We start from the raw sequence: 14,162 nt of genomic DNA, 5'->3' as shown, positions 1-14,162 counted from the left end.
AATATGCAGAACTATTAGGGCTAAACCAAACAAAAAATGGTACACCATAGAAATTACAAAAATCAAGAGATGAACTGATTGAGCACTATAAAAATTATCAGAAAGACAAAGGATACGATTTTCATGAGGCTTACAGGTGTAAGAAAAAAGTATACACCAGGATGATAAGAGAAGCAAAAGCTAGCCACTAAAAACTCTAAATGCAAATGTCTTCTAACATTTCTAAAACAGCCTGGCATTATATAAATGAGAACAGAAAAGAGGCACATGTCTTAACAGACACAAATACACCTACTGACATGGGGGAAAGAAGTGACAGATCTACAACAAGTGTGTAATATCTTCAATCAGCACTACACAGCTGTAGAGAAATTTCTGAAACAAAACATATCAGTGCCAAAGACCAAAAGTCCCAAAAGATTGGCTGGCAGTTTATGCCTACTCCCTATGGGTGAGTTGGAAGTTTAAAAAATTTGAAGCACTATACTGAGGGTCTGGATGGCATATCACCAAAAATAGTCTAACACTGCACTAGGTATCTTAAGAAGCCTTTGGAATTCCTGATAAATTAGGTAATGAGGAAGGTATAATCCCAAAATGTTTAAAAAGGACCAAAGTAATGTCACTATTTAAAGGATGAGAGAAAGGAGATTCACGTAACTATAGACCATAATGATCGCAACTGTTCTGTTTAAAATAGTAGAAGCAGTGATAAAAGACAGAATTATAGACTTCATAGAGAGACAAAACATCTTGAATGAAGTACAACACTGATTTAGAAAGTGGACCTCCACTAAGACTGCAGAGGTACATTTCACGCTCAGGCACTGGATCATCAAAGGAAAGTATCTAGTCTCTTTTCAGATTTTCAAAAGCTTTTCATCATGTCTGTCATAAAATTTTTATAGAAATACTGGACTGCTATGGCATAAGAGTCAAAGCAACAGACATCACAAAAACCTTTGTTGAAAGCAGGCAACAGTGTATCAAAATAAAACATAAATCCAGAAATACACAGAAAAATGACTACTCTGATTTTTTGGAGGTAAAATATGGAGTAGCTCACGATTCAGCAGTAGGACCTCTGTCTTTATCCTGTATGGAAACCATATGCCCACTGCGGTAAATGAAAAAGTTATTACATATGCCGATTACAGAACTCTACTAATATGTAGTAATTCAGTGGGGGATTTGGAAAAGAGAGCCATTGAGAATCTGGAAATGGCAGAATGGTATTTTAGAGAAAACAATTTATTGATCAACAGGAAGAAAACTATGAACACAAAATTTGAAACAGAGGAACTTCTTCTAAGCATTGAGGGTACAGACTCAGAAGAAGTGGTCTGTAATAGGTTTCAGGGCATAGAGGTGGACATATTTCTGACATTTGGAAACCACATTGATAAAATCTGATCAAAAATAAATACAAATATACTATCAATCACAAACATATTCTATGGTGGACACAGAAACCTTGCTAAAAATGTACTACAGACTTATCTTTCTGTGCATACGGTACTGTATATGAATATGTGGAGGAACAGGAGACATACACATTCAGAGAATCTTAAAACTTTAAAAGAAAGACATCAGGTGCATAGCTAAATTAACACCAAGGGAACCCTGCAAAAACAAATTCAAAGACTTTAAAATATTGAATGTGACAAGTGCATACAGGCTGTATCCCACTACTAATGGATGTGCGACAGTATGCTGAGTGTACGTTTGAATCAGCTACTAACTACATCAGCATGAGCCAGCCACTGGAGGCTGCCTGTGGGATGCGTGCACAGCTGCCAGCAACTTGCACATATATATGTGCGGAGAGACCAGACTGATTCTCTAAATGCTATTCAAGTTTTGTATAATGCATATCATTATTCTGTGGCTTGTGGAGTCCTGAGAGGCTAGAGGTTATGAATAAAGCCCTATTTGTGTGATTTGGATTGAGTCCGTGTATTACTTGACACATTCATCTGTTTAGCTCCAGACAAAGAAGTTCACCAGAAGGTTTTACTCTTTAAAAACCTGCAGTTGGCAGAAGATTTGCAAATAGCACAATCTCTTGAAGTTTCTCAGACATCTCCATCTACACCTACATCTACATGGTTACTCTAAAATTCACATGGCAGAGGGTTGATTGAACCATTTTCATACTACTTCTCCACCATTCCACTCTTGAATGGTGCATGAGAAAAAGGAACACCTAAATCTTTCCATTCGTGCTCTGATTTCTCTTATTTTATTATGATGATCATTTCTCCCTATGTAGGTGGGTGTCAGCAAAATATTTTCACATTCAGAAGAGAAAGTTGGTGATTGAAATTTTGTATATAGATCTCACTGTAAAGTGAACCCCCTTTGTTTCAGTGACTGCCACCCCAGCTCATGTATCATATCAGTGACACTCTCACCCCTATTGCGCGATAACACGGAACGAGCTGCTCTTCTTTGCACTTTCTCGATGTCCTCCGTCAATCCTACCTGGTAAGGATCCCATACCACGCAGCAATATTCCAGCAGAGGACGAACAAGTGCAATGTAGGCTGTCTCTTTAGTGGGATTGTCGCACCTTCTAAGGGTTCTGCCAACAAAGCGCAGTCTTTGTTTCGCCTTCCCCACTATATTATCTATGTGGTCTTTCCAATTTAAGTTGCTCGTAATTGTAATTTCTAGGTATTTAGTCGAATTGACAGCCCTTAGATTTGTGGATTTATAGTATACCCAAAATTTTTTGGATTTCTTTTATTACCCATGTGGATGACCTCGCACTTTTCTTTGTTTAGTGGCAATTGCCACTTTTCGCACCATACAGAAATTCTCTCTAGATTATTTTGTAATTGGAATTGATTGCCTGATGATTTTACTAGATGGTAAATTACAGCGTCATCTGCAAACAATCTAAGGGGGCTGCTCAGATTACCACCTAGATCATTTATGTAAATCAGGAACAGCAGAGGGCCTATGACACTACCATGTGGAATGCCAGTTATCACTTCTGTTCTACTCGATGATTTACCATCTATCACTACGAACTGTGACCTCTCTGAGAGGAAATCATGAATCCAGTCACACAACAGAGACGATACTCCATATTCACACAATTTGTTTAATAGTCACTTGTGAGGAATGGTATCAAAAGCCTTCTGGAAATCTAGGCATATGGAATCAATCTGAGATCCCTTGTCAGCAGCACTCATTACTTCATGGGAATAAAGAGCTAGCTGTGTGGCACAAGAACGATATTTTCTGAATCTGTGTTGGTTATGTATCAATAAGTCATTTTCTTCAAGGTGATTCATAATGTTTGAGTACAGTATATGCTCCAAAATCCTACTGCAAATTGAGGTCAATGATATGGGTCTGTAATTCAATGGTTTACTACTATTTCCTTTCTTGAATATTGGTGTGACCTGTCTTACTTCCCAGTCTTTAGGAACAGACCTTTCGTCAAGTGAGCGGTTGTATATGATTGCTAAGAAAGGGGCTATTGTGTCTGCATACTGTGAAAGAAACCTGAAGTGAGTGACCAAACTGAAGTTTGGAACAAAATGGCAGTATGTCACAAGATGTGCACACTAGAATGACAGATAGCATGCATGAGGGAAGTGGCAGTGGTCGCAGTAAACATAAGGGATCTCTTCTAGACTCACAAAGGCAAGGCCAAGCAGCCTCACCACTGCACCGCCAACATCAGCATTCTCTGTTTCCATCTGGTCCTTTCTGTTCTGTCCAGCATGAACGTTCAGCATGCCCTAACCACTGGGCTACTTGCAATACTTCAGTACATGAGGTTCAGAATGTTTCCATTGTGTGGCACCATACATCATATGTCTCATACATCGCTTTAGTAATATTGACAATCTTTGGTGGTTTTCCATATTCTACCATGGTATGCCACGTAACTACTACTATGAAAATCAAATCTCTTCTCAAAATCATTAAACATAAGATAGAGTGTGATCTGCCTTTCTGCACTCTGCTCAAGTATTATACATGGAGAGTTGATGAGGCTGACACAACTTTGGTACTCTCTAATCCCAGCATGCTCTTTTCTTTGCTTTGTCTCCACAGAGCACTTACTATGATTTGCCATTCACTTACATAGTACTATACTTGGTACAGATACAAGGGTAATGCCTCACCAGTTACCATGGTTGATAGTATCCCCTTTATTTGTCAACTTAATAATCAGTTAATCAGTTCCTCTTTCCAATCTTTGTGTAGTTTCTCTTCTGTCCATATCTTCTGAAAGAATGGATGTAGTAGATTTATAGTGATGTTAATATCGGCTTTAAGCATCTCAGGTGCCATATTATCCATTCCTGGAGTATTTCCATTCTTTATGTATTTGAGGGCTATTTTGATTTCAGCCTTAGTTCTGCACTACATCAACATATATACCCTATAAGTCATCATATGGTGTTTGGTGATGGGCTTCTTGTACCATTAATAGTTGTTCCACTCACAAACAGAGGGAGGGAAAAACAACTATCTATGTGCCTCAGGATCAGCACTAATTTCTCTCATCTTCTTGGTTGTTGGTAAGTTTAAGTTGATTCTCATACTGGCATATAGTACAGTCCATTATCTCACTTCTTCTTCAGGTTGCTTTCTGTTCAAAACTTTGGAAATATGGTCTCCCCAGTTTCTGTTGTCAACTATCAACCCTTCTTACATTTTGCATGTCTGTTCTTGTTGAATCCTTTCTTTACAACATTTTAGTGATGCTGTATACTTCTTTACCATTATTCCTCACTGCAGCTGTCTCTCTCTCACACAGTTTGTTCATCAATCAACTTTCACTTATCATTCCTCACACTGCTCTTTCTGCTCTTTACTAGAGCATCAGTAGCAGCATCTCAGCTTGCATTCAAGTTTTCTGTTGCCTTATTTTACTCACATTTAATTTTACTTCAATCTCCCTTCTACAGCAGGAGTGTTTTCAGTAATGAAGCACTTATTTCCTGAGCACTCAAAAATTACCATCTCAGTACAAATACAGGAATTTCATTCTTAAAAATCAACTAAGAGGCTTGTGTAGTTTCTCTTGGTAATGATCAATAGAATGTGGTTTCCAAGTGGTTCCCAAGACAGTTTCCCAGATACGGGATGGAAATTGGTTATGTATACAGCCCAAAGACATATTTTCAAGGAGTGGTGCAAGTTAGATTAGGAACATTTGTGGAATTATCAAATTAGAGTGACATTATGAACATTTATGGAATTATCAAGTGTCCCATGCAATTGGTTCTGGACTGGCATTCTGAAATTCTGGCACAGACTAAGATCAAATCCACTATCTGGTATCGTATACAATACAGAATTATGAAAGAAATGCAGACAGATTTCATGGCACCATTTCTCTGATATGGTAGGCTTAATTTAAATGGGGGAGCAGATATCCTTAAAAGTAGTAAGTAAGCACACAAGAGGGGGAACAGAAAATTTATGTAAGGCCAGTAGCAGTAAGGCCTAAAAAATAGCAGATAGCTTGTAAAACTTGTAAAAATAACTGGTGCCCACATTGTCAAGACTATTTTCTTACTGAAACTTAGATAATATAACACAATGTACAATTAGCTTTCATTAAAACAGCTGAAATTGTTGGATGAGAGATCCTACCTGCATAAAACTGTGTAGATTCCAGTAAATAAATTTAATGTTCTCTAAATGACTTTTCTCATCAAGAAGTCCAGCCCATGCTTCAGACATCTTCATAAATTCAGGCTATAAACAAAAATGCACACTTAAACTCATAAAACACATTTTTACAACAAAGTTATGTCAATGATAATGATTTCTGATACCTGAAACTTATAGCAATAATAAATGTTTTTGTAGTACCTGACGATGACACAAGATGATTCTAAATAAATATCTACAAGCTACAGGGTACAGCCTGCTGGAAATATTTCAAGACATGCCTAGCCAAGCTAGAGGTACCATTCAGGTGTACCAATAACTTCTTGTGCTTGACGATGATTTCTGATGATAAAAATTCGTAGCAATAATTAAGTTTTTTCATAGCAGATGATGGTGACACAAAATTATTTGTTATAATTATTAAGAGATTCTCTGTAAGTCTTCTTTTATTTTATAAAAAAAAAAAAGAAAATAAAGTTAAATGAAACAATATTTAACGCTACATAAAAATAGGTTCAATGTTAATGATTAGTATACTTTCATGTAGTGGAAACCAGAATGTAATCTTCAAAATATTTTGGTAAGCATGTTTGTAAGAAATTGTAGACTATCCCTAATGTTATTCAATCTGTCTATTGAGCAAGCAGTAAAGGAAACAAAAGAAAAATTTGGAGTAGGAATTAAAATCCATGGAGAAGAAATAAAAACTTTTGAGGTTTGCCCATGACATTGTAATTCTGTCAGAGACAGCAAAGAGCCTGCAAGTGCAGTTGATCGTAATGGACAGTGTCTTGAAAGGAGAATATAAGATGAACATGAACAAGAGTAAAATGAGGAAAATGGAATGTCATCGAATTGAATCAGATGATGCTGAGGGAATTAGATTAGGAAATGCAACACTTAAAGTAGTAGATGAGTTTTGCTATTTGCAAAGCAAAATAAATGATGGTGGCCGAAGTAGGGAAGACATAAAATGTAGACTGGCTATGGCAAGCAAAGCATTTCCAAAGAAGAGAAATTGGTTGACATCGAGTATAGATTTAAGTGTCAAAAAGTCTTTTCTGAAAGTATTTGTATGGAGTGTAGCCATATATGGAAGTTAAACATGGACAATAAATAGTTTAGACAAGAAGAGAATAGAAGCTTTCAAAATGTGGTGCTACAGAAGAATGCTACAGATTAGATGGTAAGTAATTAGGAGGTACTGAATAGAAATGGGGAGAAGAGAAATTCATGGCACAACCTAACTAAAAGAAGGGATCGGTTGGTAGGATGTGTTCTGAGGCATCAAGGGATCACCAATTTAGTATTGGAGGGAAGCGTTCTCCATCAACATCTGGTTTACAGTTAAAAATTGTAAGAGCATGTGTTCCTAGATGAGTCAACAAATATAATGCTTCCTCCTACATAGACCTTGTGAAAGAAATGAGGCCACACAACCTTACAAATAATTGTTCATCCTCAGAAATAATGCACAACTGGAACAGGAAAAGGGGAAAGTGACAGTGCTACACAAAGCACTCTCTGCCACACACCACAATGTAGCTTGCAGAGTATAGATGTAGATGTAGAATCTTGGATGCTTTCACATTGTTTGGATTTATTGTCACTGATTTGGTACTTTTGTGTCAGACATTGTGCCCTATCAAGAATGGGGCGACCTGGGCAAGAAACAATCCATTCTTTTTTCGCCTGGGCAAGGTGAGGCAACAGATTATGTGATGCACATCAACCCTAAACTCAATGCTAGTCACAATTTTTTCATGCCTGGCTTGTGACCTTGGCACTTCGTGATCAAGTAAAAGAAGAACTAGATAGACTGACAGTGTTGGGTGTCATAGAACCAATTTTACCCAGTCTATGGGCTACACTGTTAACGATTATTAAGAACCCAACAGGTAATGTCTAGGTGACAGTCAAGTCACAGTCTGTGATTGATACATAACACATTCATGACAAAACTGATGGGGGAACAACTACCAGGCCTCCCTCACTCCCAATGTCCAGATCCTCTCATTCTCTGCCACCGTTGGAGCCTTTTTTTCTATTTTTGCCTCCACCTCCTCCATGTACTTCTTCATCTGAGTTTTAAAAGTGCAAAAAAAGGCGCTCCGCCTCTCCATTGGATTGGGGATGGAAAGGAGGGGTAAAGTCGTGGTGGATACCATTGTCGTGACAGAATTTTGTGAACTCTTGACTGCGAAATTGCAGGCCGTTGTCTGATACCAAGGTGGTGGGAAGTCCTTCAATGGAAAATATTTTTGACAGGGCCATGATGGTATTCTCTGTGGTGATATAGGAGCATTGGATAATGAAAGGGAAGTGGGAGTAGGCATCCGTAACAAGTAACCAGTAAGCGCCAAGGAAGGGTCTCGCAAAATCCACATGGATGCTTCTGCCGGCTGGTGTGGCCGAGCAGTTCTAGGCGCTTCAGTCTGGAACCGCGCGACCGCTACAGTCGCAGGTTCAAATCCTGCCTTGGGCATGGATGTGTGAGATGTTCTTAGGTTAGTTAGGTTTAAGTAGTTCTAAGTTCTAGGGGACTGATGGCCTCAGCTGTTGAGTCCCATAGTGCTCAGAGCCATTTTTGAACCACATGGATGCGTTCCCATGGGAGGGAAGCGGCCGGCCAGGATTGGAAGGACCGGCGCAGTGCAGCAAGAGCCTGGGTACACTGCTGACAACCCCGAACCATGTGCTCCACGTCCACTGTCATGCCTACCCAGAAGACATGGTGACATGCGAGGGTTTTCATCTGGGCAATACCCCAGTGACCTTGATGTAAAACGTGGAGAATCCAGGACCGCAGGGAAGTTGGTATGACTCATGGAGTGGCGTCATTTTCCGCAAGGAGGAGCACCCTGTTGATGGCCACCAGTTGATGGTGGATGGAGAAGAAGATTCGGAGGTCAGCCTGGGCACGAGACGGAGGAAGCATCGGCCAGCCCCAGAGAACATAGCAGCACACCTGATGGAGAAGCGGATCAGCAGTCATCGCTGTGGCCACCCTCTCAGCTGTGACTCGGAATACAGCCAACGCATCCTGTGCGTTGTCATCAACCTGAAAAATTAGGAGGTCCGATGAATCAAATGCTGAATCCTGGCTGGAGGGGAGCCAAGACAAGGCATCGGCATTGGCATGGTGGGAGGTGGGCTGGAAATGTATGATGTACCTAAAACTTGAAAGGAATAGTGTCCATCACTGTAGGTGGTGGGAAGTCTTCGCGAGTAACTGGGCTCATGGGGAAAATAATCTTCACATAAGAGGAATAGTTGATCAGTGAGACTGCTGCTCCAGTATCTACCAGCATCTGCAGCAGCCGACCGTTGACCTGAACATCGATCATCAGCTTGGAAGATCCTGAAGACTGCACCTGGTTGACATCCATGGGTATAGGCCCCAAACAGTAATTGGCCGTAAGAGGAGGGGGCTGCCAAGATCGGCGGACCAAGCTGACATGTCCGTTATGGGTACACACTGCACAATACGCCCACCTGTCAGGGCAGTCATCCTGTGCACAGTTCTTAAAGCACCCCGGGCAAGATGGCAGCTGGAGGGGCTGCAGCGCTGGCGAGGGCACGGGGGCCTCCGCGCACTGACAGTCGGCGCCAGACCCGCGGAACCGTCCGAGGGCACAAATTCCTGGATAGGGCGGCTGCCCTGTCAACGCTGTGCAGAACAGGATGGCCTGCACTGGTCATCGAAACAGATGGCGGCAATGTCTTTGACCTCCACCAGTGACACGACGGGCTTCGAGGTGTCGTGGTTGCGGAGGTCTGCCACTTCCGCCCAGAATTCCAAATGCTTGTCGGCTGCTGTAGAGACTTCATACTTGAATGCTAGATCAATAATCTGATCCCGAGTAGGCTCATCGAGTCTGAGGGCATCATGCCGGAAAGCCGCATAACAGGCAGCCTGGATGAGGTGGTTGTGGACCATCTCGTCCGCGTAGGATTCTTTGGAGACTCGTGTGTTTGAAGTGACTTTTCCGGCTGAGACCTTGCAGTTCCGCTGCCCACTGGCAATAGGATTGGCCAGCCTTCTTGCAGCACTGGTAAAATTCGACACGGGCAGCCAACATGTGGAACCATCGTCAATAGTAAGCTGCGAGAACCTCACAAACCTGGGAGAAAGTCAAAGAATCTGGAGGTCAAGATGGAGTCTCGTCAAGAGAACATACACTTTGGACTGGTTCCAGGACAAAAAGTAGGAATGACGAGCAGCCTCCTGGACAACCTGGTGGATTTGAAAATGCTGCTGGAGCTGCTTCTCCTATGTTTCTCAGTTCTCAGCATCGTTGTTGAAAGCGGGAAATGGCAGGGGCAATGGAACCGGGCGGTTTTGCAAGAGTTCCGTAAATAAACGGGTTCCTGCGTACCCTGAGAGTTCTTGCAAAACTGTTGAAAATCTTGTAGTAAGTCATGCACACTTTGGACCAGCTGTTGAAGGACAACTTCCGCCATGAGGAAGACACACGCAGGCACCATCTAATTGCCACTTGTGTTGTGACTGACAATTCGCAATTTTTCACAACACAAGTTTTATTGATGTAAGTTCACTAGGTAGATGACTGAACATACAAATGAAAGGTAACAATAACGAAAAGAAGTCTCCTAATTGAGGCAAACAAAAGTTCACTTCTTATTTTCCACAAAGGTTTGTGGTAACACACTCACACACTAGTAACAGTCCAATTCCGAGATGAACATGTAATCTTCAACGGTTGTAGTACATGAGGTCAGCATCCGGCATGAACTGAACGTCCTGCCTGGCTCTAGCCCCTAAATAGCTGTCTCCAGCCAATCAGATTTCGTCGTAGTGATACTTCATGCAAGCTGTGGCTCGAGCTCCCCCTGCAGGAAGTAGTTCTCAGAATGTCTATTTCCATTATCTTGTGTGTAAATAGAGGGTGTTTACCATGGTGCTTTTTCGTATGCATTTGGGCATAGGCAACCTCATCCTCTGTGGTGTTATATGGTTTGCCGGGCCTCAGGGGCTACCTTGGCTCTGGTATAACAGTAAGACATTTCTAAGGACAGATGTGGACTCAGACAACATTTATTAGTTACGAACTGTATATTTAAGCTCAAGAAACTGTAAAAAAGTAGGAATTTAAGGAGATGGGACCTGAGAAAACTGAAGAACGAGAAGTTGGAGAGAGTTTCAGAGGGAGCATTAGGGAACAATTGACAAGAAGAGAAGAAAGGAGTGCAGCAGAAGAAGAATGGGTAGCTTAGAGAAATGAAATAATGAAAGCACCTCAAGGTCAAGTAGGTAAAAAGACAAGGGTTACTACAAATCCTTAGGTAACACAAGAGATACTGAATTTAACTGATGAAAGGAGAAAAAATAAATGTGCAGTAAAAGAAGCAGGCAAAAAGTAATACAAACATCTCAAAAATAAGTCTGACATGAAGTGTAAAATCACCAAGCGGGAATGGCTAGAGTACAAAAGTAAGGATGCAGAAGCATATGTCACTAGGAGTAAGATAGATGCCACCTACAGGAAAATTAAAGAGACCTTTGAAGAAAAGAGAACTATCTGTATGAATATCAAAAGCTCAGATGGAAAAGCAGAGAAAGCAGAAAGATGGAAGGAGTATATAGAGGGTCTATACAAGGACAATGTACTTGAGGGCAATATTATGGACATGGAAGAGGACCTAGATGAAGATGAGATGGGAGATATGTCAGTGTGTGAAGAATTTGACAGAGCTCTGAAAGATGTAAGTCAAAACAAGGCCCCTGGAGTAGACAACATTCTGGTGGAACTACTGACAGCCTTGGTAGAACCTGCCACGACAAAACTCTTCCACCTGGTGAGCAAGATGTATGAGACAGGAGAAATAACATCAGACTTCAAAAAGAACATAATAATTCCAATTTGAAAGAAAGCAGGTGCTGACAGGTGTGAAAATCACTGATCTGTCAGTTTAATAACACAGGGTTGCAAAATATTAACACAAAATCTTTACAGACAAATGAAAAAATTGGTAGAAGTGAACCTTGGGGATTCTGTAGAAATGTGGGAACACATGAGGCAGTACTGACCCTAAGCTTATCTTAGTAGGTTAAAGAAAGGCAAACCTATGTTTATAGCATTTGTAGATTCAGAGAAAGCTTTTGACAGTGTTGTCTGGAACCCTCTCTTACAAATTCTAATGGTGTCGGGGTAAAATACTGGGAGAGAAAGATTATTCACAATTTGTACAGAAACCAGATAGCAATTATAAGAATCAAGGGCACGAAAGGGAAGCAGTAATTGAGAAGGGAGTGAGGCAGGGCTGTAGCCTATCCCTGACATTATTGGCTCAAATGGCTCTGAGCACTATGGGACTTAACATCTGAGGTCATCAGTCCCCTCCCGACATTATTCAATCTGTATATTGAGCAAGCAGTAAAGGAAACGAACGAAAAATTTGGAGTAGGAATTAAAATCCAGGGAGAGCAAATAAAAATCTTGAGGTTTGCCAATGACACTGTAATTCTGTCAGAGACAGCCTACGACTTGGAACAAAAGTTGAACGTAATGAACAGTGTCTTAAAAGAAGGATATAAGATGAACATCAACAAAATAAAAATGAGTATAATAGAATGTAATAATGGAAAGTAGCCAAATTAAATGAGGTGATGCTAAAGGAATTAGATTAGGAAATGAGACACATAAAGTACTAGATGAATTTTGCAATTTGGGCAGCAAAATAACTGATGATGGTTGAAGTAGAGAGGACATAAAATGTAGACCGGTGGTAGCAAGGAAAGCGTTTCTGAAGAAGAGAAATTTGTTAACACTGAGTATAGATTTAAGTGTCAGGAAGTCTTTCCTGAAAGCATTTGTATGGAGGGAAGCCACATACGGAGTTGAAACAAGGATGATAAACAGTGTAGACATGAAGAGAATAGAAGCTTTTAAAATTTGGTGCTACAGAAGAATGCTGAAGATTAGATGGGTAGACCACATAACTGATGAGGAGCTATCGAATAGAACTGGGGAGAAGAGGAATTTGAGGCACAACTTGACAAGAAAAAGGATTCGGTTGGTAGGACACATTCTGAGGCATCAACGGTTCACCAAATTAGTATTGGAGGGAAGCGTGAGAGTAAAAATCATAGAGAGAGACCAAGAGATGAATACACTAAGCAGATTCAGAAGGATGTAGTTGCTGTAGTTACTTGGAGAGGAAGAAGTTTGCATGGGATAGAGTAGCATTCTAATTTCAAAGCATTAAACTTTTTACTTTCTTATGGCATTTTGCATTTTTTCAATGTCCCTCATTCAGCTGCTTTCATCAACAGTGTAGCTGCAATAAACTTTACATCATCTTAATGTGTGTGCATGTTTTAAAGCATTCTGAACATACTAGTATAACCTTGCATTTTCCGAGGTGCCTTTGTAATCTATTTCAAACTATAGATAGATCAAGTGCTGCTGACATGAGTTACTATTAATAGAAAGCCTCAGACTGATTTATTATATTCATAGTCTAATTATGAAATTTTCACCTTACTTTACACAGCCTTAGTCTTTTTCTTTATATGTTTAAATGACTCTGCATATGGTGAATAACAGTTAGGTAATGTGCTTTGTAAGTAGGGCTGTTAAGAAAATAGGCTGCTGTTCACATTGGGAACAGCAATGATCACATTTGACAGGCTCCCATATGCTGATAGGCCAGGTGGCTGTACTAGGGAAATGGCTGTGGCAATGTGGGTTCAGCTGAATACCATCTTTCAAATTTTGTGCCAACTCCAAACTTACCACTTCTTACTGCAGAGAATGTCAGGCTCCAGAATGCACAATTTCTTGGTGACATTGAGTTCCATTTTTTAAGTTCATTTGTATTACTTTTGGAATGTTGTTGTTGTTGTGGTCTTCAGTCCTGAGACTGGTTTGATGCAGCTCTCCATGCTACTCTATCCTGTGCAAGCTTTTTCATCTCCCAGTACCTACTGCAACCTACATCCTTCTGAATCTGCTTAGTGTATTCATCTCTTGGTCTCCCTCTACGATTTTTACCCTCCACGCTGCCCTCCAATACTAAATTGGTGATCCCTTGATGCCTCAGAACATGTCCTACCAACCGATCCCTTCTTCTGGTCAAGTTGTGCCACAAACTTCTCTTCTCCCCAATCCTATTCAGTACTTCCTCATTAGTTATGTGATCTACCCATCTAATCTTCAGCATTCTTCTGTAGCACCACATTTCGAAAGCTTCTATTCTCTTCTTGTCCAAACTATTTATCGTCCATGTTTCACTTCCATACATGGCTACACTCCATACAAATACTTTCAGAAATGACTTCCTGACACTTAAATCAATACTGGATGTTAACAAATTTCTCTTCTTCAGAAACGCTTTCCTTGCCATTGCCAGCCTACATTTTATATCCTCTCTACTTCGACCATCATCAGTTATTTTGCTCCCCAAATAGCAAAACTCCTTTACTACTTTAAGTGTCTCATTTCCTAATCTAATTCCCTCAGCATCACCCGACTTAATTAGACTACATTCCA

Source organism: Schistocerca serialis, chromosome 4 (genome assembly GCF_023864345.2).
Source record: "Schistocerca serialis cubense isolate TAMUIC-IGC-003099 chromosome 4, iqSchSeri2.2, whole genome shotgun sequence".
Lineage (NCBI taxonomy): Eukaryota > Metazoa > Arthropoda > Insecta > Orthoptera > Acrididae > Schistocerca > Schistocerca serialis.
This window is presented reverse-complemented; position numbering follows the sequence as displayed.